This window comes from Hylobates moloch, unplaced genomic scaffold (assembly GCF_009828535.3).
Source record: "Hylobates moloch isolate HMO894 unplaced genomic scaffold, HMol_V3 SCAFFOLD_17, whole genome shotgun sequence".
NCBI lineage: Eukaryota > Metazoa > Chordata > Mammalia > Primates > Hylobatidae > Hylobates > Hylobates moloch.
Window position 1 is genome coordinate 30,898,289 of NW_026652292.1, and position 9,916 is coordinate 30,908,204.

Here is a 9,916-nt window from a genome sequence, read left to right on the forward strand (position 1 = left end):
ATATCCAGATTAAGAGGATTCTCGTGTTCTTTGCTTTAGTTGCTATACTTTTATTAATTCAGCCAAAAAGAAAATGGGCGTTCCTAATCGCTTCAGGATAATAAATTAAGAGAATTTAAACAGTTTTGTCATCAAAAATTGCTTCTATTTACACATGATTTTATTTATATTACTCATTCACTCACTTAAGAAAATGTTACTGGCCTTCTCTCATGAAAACTTCTCTCTTAAGAAAATGTTACTGGCCTTCTCTCAGGACTGCAAAGAGCATGGGTGGCAAGCGTCTGATGAGAAGGGGGCGAGGTGGCACTGTGGGAAACTGAGGCTTGGAGAAGCTCAGCCTGCTGATGAAGAGTCAGAGCAGCTGGGGAAAGGGGAGAGGAGAGAGACCTGTTGACAGCTGGCCCCATCACTCAGACAAGGGCCTGAGAAGCAAGAGCCATCTCTAGAAGTGGCCAGAACTGTCAAAAGCTAGCCTGGCCCCTCCTGCAGCTACCAGAACAGCCGCTTCCAGAGTCCACACTTATACATGGAAAGGATTTGGTGCTGGGGATGGAGGGAGAGAGTTACTCTGTGAACTAAAAGCTCTCCAGGCCACAGTTCAGGGGCCTTGGGAGCCATGTTCAGTCCAAGCAGTCAGTTCCCACCTAGTAGGGCATAAAAACTCAGCCATCTCCATGCTATAAGTCTACCCTTGAGCATCTAAACCTTCCTCACTGGAGGATTCCTTGAGTTCTGTCATGTCCACCGTTAAAAGGTAGATGTCCCTGGGAAGGGAAGTGTGCCAAACTGTTATTCTTAGTAACTGAGGATTTTCTTCCCAGACCTGGAGCTGGAGCTGGGGAGAGGATGGCACCTGTGTTTGGAGGGTGAGCAAGTGGATGGGCTTTTGCTGTGGGAAGGAAAGCCCAGAGCAGTGTCTCAGTGAAGGGTGTTCCCTCATCAGGGAGGCCTGGAGAAAATGTCACAGGGAGACCACAAAGCAAGCAGTGGCTCTGAAATCTAGGTCACCCAATTCACAGGTTTTCCAAGAGCTGTCTCTGGCTCTCGCCATCATGCATCCCCCACGATGTGGGCCATCTTGCTAAGTAACTACAAATCAGCCTCTGACTTTCCACCGCATTGAGACTTTCCATTCGTGTTTTCAATCCTGTCATCTATTCTAGTGGTTCTCAACTCTGACTGCATATTAAACCAAGGAGCTTCTAAAAATATTAGTGCCTGGACTCTATCCCAGACTAATTGAGTCAGAATCTGTACTGGGGCCTAGGCAGTTTTTAAAAGCTTCCCTCAGATGATTCTAAGGTGCATCCAGGGTTAGGAATCACTGACCCATCCTCTTCTTGACTCAAAAGGAGTAAATAATAATATCCATAATTTGCTAAGCACTTACCATGTGCTAGTCAAGTACTACTTTGCTTTATCTCACTGACTTCTGTCAGCAAACCTATGATCCCATCTTACAGATGAGGTGATAGAAGCTTGCAGAGGTAAAGTGACTTGTCTTGTGTTATGCAGCTGGAAAGAATTGGACTCCATCTGTCTTTCCAGAGTGAGTTCTCCTGCCTTCCTATAGAGAAGGATCTACAGAGAAGGATTCTGCAAAGAAGGATCTCTCCTTCTCTCTGCCATTGGCCCATTATTGATCTCTCCCAAGAAATCAATAATGGATCAATGGCAGAGAGAAGGTCAGTCTGAGAGCTGCCAGGGAGGCTGCCCTCAAGAATTGGGGTCAGAAAGTATTATGGGTTGGATTATGTACCCCCAAAAGAAATTTAAGTCCTAATCCCTAGTACCTGTAAGTATGACCTATTTAAAAATAGGGATTGTTAAAGTAAACGAAAATAGAGATCAGGCCTGAAGAATCCCTTAGCAGACAAAGCCAATTAGGTTTCATAAGTGACCTTAATCTTGCTTGGTTTGCAAACATAGGCAAAACTTAACTTCAGCAACTTTTTCTAAATGCCTACATTAAAGAAAAACACAATGTAAGTTAAATGACTCAGAAGCTTTCCAATGGGAGAGACCAAATAAGGCAATTGTACAACTGTAACCAATCAACTACTTTATTTGCTTTATATCTGTGTTTGTCCTGTAAAAGCCTCCCCACCCCTTGTGTTCCCTTGATAGAGCTCCTGAACCTCTTCTGGTTTAGACTCATGCCTGAGTCATGAATTGCTGTTTGCTCAAAGTCTTTAAAACTGTATTGTGCCTCAGTTTACTTTTGAATAGGTCTTTAAAGGTGATCAACTTAAGATGAGGTCATTAGGGTGGGCCCTGAGACCCAATATGACTGTGTCTTTATAAAAAGGGAGAACTTAGACACAGAGGCAGACATGCACACAGGAGAACACTATGTGAAAATGAAAGCGGGGATCAGGGTAATGCATTTATAAACCAAGGAATACCAAAGATTGCCAGCAGACCACCAGAATGTAGGTGAGAGGCATGGAATAGATCATTCTCTCACAACCCTTAGGAGGAACCAACCCTGCTAACACCTTGATCTCAGACGTTGAGACTCCAAAACTGTGACACAATAAATTTCCCTGTTTGAGTCATCTCATTTGTAGCATTTTGCTGTATCGGTCTTAGCAAACAAATACAGAGAACATGTATGAAAACTTTTTGAAACAACAACAACAAAAACACTTGTTGTTGGGACTGTCACAGCATCCTGCCTGCCTTGGCCTCAAGGGACCAGTTAGGATGTTGGCACAGCCACTAATGTGAGCAGCAGAGGTGCAGATGCATATGAATATACATGTAAAAGAGTCTAAACCAGAAGAGGTTCAGGAGCTCTATCAAGGGAACACAAAGGGTGGGGAGGCTTTTACAGGACAAACACAGAAAATAAAGTAAATAAAATAGTTGATTGGTTACAGTTGTACAATTGCCTCATTTGGTCTCTCCCATTGGAAAGCTTCTGAGTCATTTAACTTACATTGTGTTTTTCTTTAATGTAGGCATTTAGAAAAAGTTGCTGAAGTTAAGTTTTGCCTATGTTTGCAAACCAAGCAAGATATACATGTACTATCCTGTACATGCAGAGATGGCAGTCTGAAAATATTTAGTAAATTGCTTAAGTTCATGGGTAGTAAGTAGAAAACTGGGCCAGAGAGAAGAGTCCCTCATCTTTCAATATAGGTATCTTTTACTTCCCTCCAGTAATTTCTCATTAAATGCATTTTAAACATTGGTTTATTATTAAACCTTACTTGGTTATCATTTCATATATGCTCCAGAATGTTCCTTATGTCTAGTTTTCAAAGATGTGAATAACAATTGGGCATAATTTTTTACCTATGGGTTGAATATTAAAAACATCTAGAATCTGCCCCAGGCAACCTCCCTGGAGGTGATGAAGTCCCAGTTCTGCACAGTTGTCTCTGGCTGTGAAAGTTCACAAAGGACACCTGAGGACATCGGGCTCCTGGATACACTGGGACTGTCACTGCATCCTGCCTGCCTTGGCCCCAAGGGACCAGTTAGGATGTTGGCACAGCCACTAATGTGAGCGGCAGAGGTGCAGATGCATATGAATATACATGTAAAAGCCAGATCTGTGACTCAGCTTTGCAAGGCAGAGGCAAATATTTGTTTAGCTTTACAAAGGAGGCCGTTATAAGATGTGTAGGTACCCTGTGGCCTCCCCCATGGTGCTTCGCTGTGGCCTAAGCCAAAAGGAGATCAGCTATGGTCTGGCCAAAGGACAGTCAAGAACTGTGTTGGACTGAACGTGTCTTTGTATAAGTGCCAACTTAAAGAGCAGCTAAAGGAACAACTGTTTGCATGATTTTCGAGAGCAGTGGAAATGTGACCCACCTCTCTCTTGCCTCTTTCCAATGAAAAATACTCCCTGTACTAAGCACAGTGAATTCTGAGATTCTAAAATCAAGGCTTAGTCTCTTTGATTTAAACCAATTAGAGATTTATTAATATACAAATAAAATTAATATACACCTTGAGATGAGGTAGTTTAGCTGTATTGGTTGTTTATGACTTCATGTTAAGGGCTTTTTCAGATGCTCTCCAGAGAAATTCTAGTTGAAGAAGAAGTTTTAAAAAGAATCAGTGTGTTCAGAAAGGGGACATTGCCTATAGACATTAGATATTGCCATTTGAAGAAAAATGGGTTCACCTTGCCACCAGTACAGGGCAAAATGAGGAACGAAGGAATATGAGAGGAAGTTGGTCAGCTGATCAGGATGTTACAATTTTGGTGGAATTACATGTTTAGGGTCATTATTCACGTGCAGGAAACTCACTGCCAGTGTCCCAGGAATGGATCTGTCTCCATCACAAGAATAAGGCTTTCAGAGACTCATATACAAAAATTATCATCTTAATGTATTCATTTATAATGAAAAATATAACTCTCAAGCTGACTACATGTATTATAGATGTTTGCTGAAAAACAAATTCTCTTGGTAGACAAATCTATTTGAGAAGCCAAATACTAATCAGAGATGTGTGTGTTAAGCATGGTAGTGTGTGTGTGTGTGTGTGTGCATGAGAGACAGAGAGAGAGAGAGAGAGAGAGAAGAGAATTTGTTGGATAATGTTAATGGCTGGTGTCATTGAGCATTTTGGTCTGTCAGGCTCCAAACAGAAAAACAGAAACCACACTAGATATTTTAACACAGAGAATTTACTATAAGAAATTACACAACACAGGGAAGTAACCATCTTGTAAGGTTGAGGGAACCAAAGGGAGAGTCTGGTGTCATCTGAATTTAGAAGCTGGAAGAAGGGACCCTGCAGGCTTCTGTGTAGGGGGCACTGCCCAACTAAAACTGATATCTTTGCCAGGTTACAGTGAGAAGAATTCTGGGAATATAGAAAGAAGTTGACCTGGAAACAACTATAGCTACCAGGGTTAAGGGCCATTGCTCAGATGACACAAAAACAGCAAGACAAAAAAAAAAAAAAAGAGCAAGTGTCTTCTACAGCCATCCAGGACCCTCTTCTGTCACCCCCTATGGGTTGACAAAGGAGAAAAGTTATTTGCAGAATCTGAGTTCCAACATCCCAGGGCAGAGTTTTGAAGGGTGAGCTGGAGCTGAGAGACAACAACGTAAAACCTGATGCACCAATCTCTAGGAATGTTCCTGCCACAAGGAACAGACACTCAAGCTCCTGGGGCAGAAGCTGAAACACATCACCCAGGTTGGTCTGTCTGAATTCTCCTTTTGTAAATTTTATTCAGATCACTTCCATCTTTCCTAATCGTTTCTTTCTTCAGACAGAGGACAATATAATTCCTTATAGAAAAGCTTTCTTTTTTCTCCTAGTCTTTGCATCCAGTATACCTGGATTTAGGGTATTCACAGACAATCTTTTGAGTCTTTCTCATTAAGATGACCTGCTAACTGTGTATTGGACACTGGTGGCTGTAGCTGGTTCCAGGTCAGCTTCCTTCTATAGTCCCAGAATTAGCCTCATTGTACCCTGGCAAAGGTATCAGTTTTAGTTGGGCAGTGCCCCCTCCTCAGAAGCCTGAGTCTCAGCCCTGTAGGGTCCCTTCTTCCAGCTTCTAAATCTAGATAACACCAACCTCTTCCCTTGGTTCCCCCAGTCTTAGGACACAGTGACCTTCCCCAGGGCTAGCCTGCTCAGCCCTATTTTGCTCTTTGAGAAACCAAGGTTGACTTCTGTAGATGGAAGTCAAACAAGCTTGATCCAGATCATGAAGAAGCCTGAAGCAGAGGCAGCTCTGACACTCCAGAACCCAGTTTCCCAACAGGACCATGCTATACTGGCCTTCTAGTCATTTGACAAGGCAAACTGCATTCACACAATGAAGACAAGACAAGGATTTTCTTGAAGATCTTGCTTAGCTACAGCAGGATCTTGAAATGGGAGACTGATTTTCAGGAATTGCCTAATGTGATTGTGAGAGCTGGCGATATTGCAGTCTTGAGTTTAAAGGCAGTCTGGAGGCAGAATTGTTTCCTCTTCAGGGTCCCTCAGTCTGTTCTTTTAAGGCCTTCAGCTGATTGGATGAGGCCTGTCTACATTATGGGGGGTAATATAATTCATTCAAAGTCTACTGATTTAAATATTAATCACATCTAAAAGAATACATTTACAGCAACATCTAGACTGGTGTTAGACCAAACAATAGGGAACCACAAGCTAGCCAAGTTGACACAAAAAATCACACTGTAAAAAGTAAATAAACATCCCAGGAGAGTTGAGAACATTTGATAATCATGAAGAATAATCCAATGGTACTTGAGACACTGGAAGATAACTTTCTCATTCTGAAATATTCCAGAGAAGATGGGATAAGCCTTTTTGTATGAAGCTGCAGAGATAACTTCATTGTCCCTATCCCCAGTTCCTCCAAGCTCAGCTTTCTCTAGGTTTCCATAGACCTCTCCACCCCAGTTAGCCAGTTACTTCCATTGCTCATCAATCCTTCTCATGTGCTCCTTTCTGCTAGTCATTGTCTCCTTGCCTTAAAAGTCCTCCTATTTTACTCTGTCTTCATGAAGTTTATCTAGCCTTATTCAGATAATACCACAAAGGGTCCTCTTGCTGTTATGGTACATGTCTGAGCTACTCAGTGCTTGGCATCGCCTCTATGGCAGACCCTCTTTGTTGTTATTTTCTTTTTTCTTTTTGTGGAGGCCAAAGCAACTCCATCTTGAATGCTGATCTTCCATGTTGACTTCGGATTAACACCTGTCGTGGGAAGGCCTCTAAAATTTCCAGTATATTTATTGTTCCTTAGGGAAGAGCACATACTTACTGTAAATCCTGTCCTTCAGTTAAAACAATCTTGATGTTATCATACCTCACTTGTCCTACACATCCCATCTGAATCACACATACCCCTTCCCAACGACATATAAGTTCCGGCTTTGGGGAGTAATGGCGCAGGGATCCATCATCTCCTCTCACCACCACTTGAGACACAGACATGGCTTCTGTTCCCAAGTTCCTATTAAATGTTTCTTTCAGAGAAACTGCATATGTCAGCTTCTGTCTTCGACCTTTCAGCTTCCTTGGACTTTGGGGGTAGGTTTGCATAGACCTGCCCAGCATGGAACACCTTGTAACAGAGTCTTGATTTTGTTCTTCTGTCCTTCAGATAAAGTGAGTTCTAGTCACAGGAAATAAAATATGACTAGATTCATCTTTTGGCCAGGGATTATTTTAGGCATGGACTTGACATTATATGATAAAGAAGAGAATCTGCTGGGGAATTTTGGGAAGGACTCCTTACTCCTGAAAAGGGACACACAGAAAGGAAATGTACTTTTTCTCTCTCTTCTTCCACTGAATATAGTCATGTTTACATACAAAGTGGGACACTACAGCAAACCCTAGGATGGCAGAGCAGAAAGATAGAAATAACCTGGTCCTAGATGGCATTTGTGAGCCACCAAATTATCTAATTACCCAGACTTCAAACCATTCAACTGTCTTCTATGTGAAATAATAAATTTTCTATTGTTTACAACTTTGAGGTGGTTCAAAATTGTCTTTATTGTGTTATTACTTAATACTCTACATATCTGTCTTATTTTTCCAACTAGATTAAATATCCTTGAGGGAAATAACAATACCTTGGTTATCTTTGTATACGGCCTGTTCTGCAACTCATACATGGTAAATACTCCATAAATGCCTGTCTTTGGTAGAATAAGTAAACGGAAAATATAAACCAAATTAATGGATTAAGTATGTGCTGTACTGATTAGTTAAACACTGCCTGAGCTCAAATAAGGCAATTGTAAGGGAGCTGAAGGATTTAGAGAGCTGGAAATCCTCCATTTATTTGGTTGTCCCAAGATACTTCCTGAGGAGGCAGGGTACTTCCTCTACATGTCCGGTCCTTCTTCTGGGAGGCCTTTCCTGATTTCTCACAACAGAAACAATGCCACGTCCTAGACATTTTTCCAGTTAAATTGGGGCCAGCTGACTGGGTTCTGGCCAATGGGCGTGGATGAGGCAAGCTATTCCTCAGCTTAGCCTTTGAAAACATTCAGTGAGATCATCCTACTCTTCCTCTCCTCCTTCACTTACTTTGGTGGCCATGGGTTCCACGTAGTGGAGCTATGATGGCAGAGTCTCTGTCAGCCTGGGTCCTTGAGTGACTGGGTGGAGGAGAATTCTCTGTTGAACCTTATAAAACATGTACTCATGGTGGCAGGCGCCTGTAATTCCAGCTGCTCGGGAGGCTGAGGCAGGAGAGTCGCTTGAACCCCAGAGGTGAAGGTTGCAGTGAGCCGAGTTCACGCCACAGCACTCCAGCCTGTGTGACAGAGCAAGACTGCGTCTCAAAAAAAAAAAATGTACTCCAAGTTATTAATAAACTTTATCGTGTTAAGCCACTGTGCTTTCAGAGTTAATTTATTACTACAGATAGTCTATGTACTGTCCCACTCGATAGACATCCTTAACTAGATATGTTCTTTCCCCTATGATCTCAGAGCACTAAAATGTCTTCTTTGCAGTACTTTCCAAATTAAAATTTGTATTTATCTATTGTATTCTTTTATTAATGCTGTTCTCTTCTCACTAGACCATCTATACCATAATGAGATCCTTATTTTCTTACTACTGTACTTTTAATGCCTAACATAGTGCCAGCCATATGATAGATGGCAATAAATATCTGCTAATGAATGGACAGATAGATGGATGAATAGATGGATGCATATTGACTTTAGCTGCAGACCCACCTGAGTTTGAGTTCCATCTCCTTGACTTTCTAGCTGTACTTTGTCCTTTCTAAGTCTCAGTTTCCTCATTAGTAAGATGAGCTCATGACATCTATCTTACATGGTTGTTGTGAAGATTAAAAGATACATTGCTGCAGCAAAACACTTTCTTCCTAGCACAGTGCCTGGCACCCACTCACTGTCAAATGTTGGCCATTATTACAGCTCAGGGATTGAAGAAAGGGGCAGAGCTAAAGAAAATTACCAGAAAGAAAACATCAAGTCTGCATAAATTGTTTTGTATTTCCTGCTTGTGATTAAGCAATTAAAATAGGATTTCAGTCATTAAACCTATTAAGAGGTTACATATCACTAAAAACAATTTCTTTTTTTAAATAATTGGCTGGGAGAAATTATGCCTCTGTTGAATTCAGCACCAGGTACTACAGGGTGTTGGTGTTAAGTTTGGGAGGCTTCTGCAATTTTGAAGATATTTCCTTAATTTCTTCGATTTTTCCAAAGATGATTTTGAAAAAGTAAGGACAGATTTCTATATAGAAACAGAGATAAACATCTTAAAGGAATAAAGCTGTATAAATTTATGAATAATCCTTATAAAACCTTGAGTCTGCCTTGAAAATTAATCACTGGATTCAGCAAATAATGAGGCTGCTCTGTCTTGCCTGCTTTCATGGTTTGCCACAGGCTGTTCCAGGACTCTGAAACTATTAAGGAGCAAAATGTTTCCACATGAGTAATGCTGATTTCAGACACTCCACCCGAACCACAAAGGGAGCAGATCTGGGATTGGCATCCCAAATACATTTCTTTATTCTGAGCCTTAAGCTAGGCAGTAAAGAAGAAGCATTCTTGGATTCTAAACCAGGAGTCCACCGAACCGTGTCCCATTGGTTCCTGTCTGCTGGTGTGACATGGGGCTCTCATCTTTCAGAGCCATTTGCCTGTCTGTCTGCATGCCTTCCTACAAATCCAGTCAAATGCTCATGCTCCATAACTGCAGCCTTGGAGGGCCCCATTTAAGACAGACTTTGGCACATAATCATCCAGTTTTTATGCACCTAACCGGCATGTGTGTCTCTGGAAAGGACACCTGTGTGATGAGCAATAATAGTACAACAGGATTTTAAGAAAAGCAGAGCCAGCTGCAGCCCATTTAACCCATTTCCCCACCCTATTATATTTGACTGAATAATAGCCCAGAAAAGAGAAGTAATATGCCT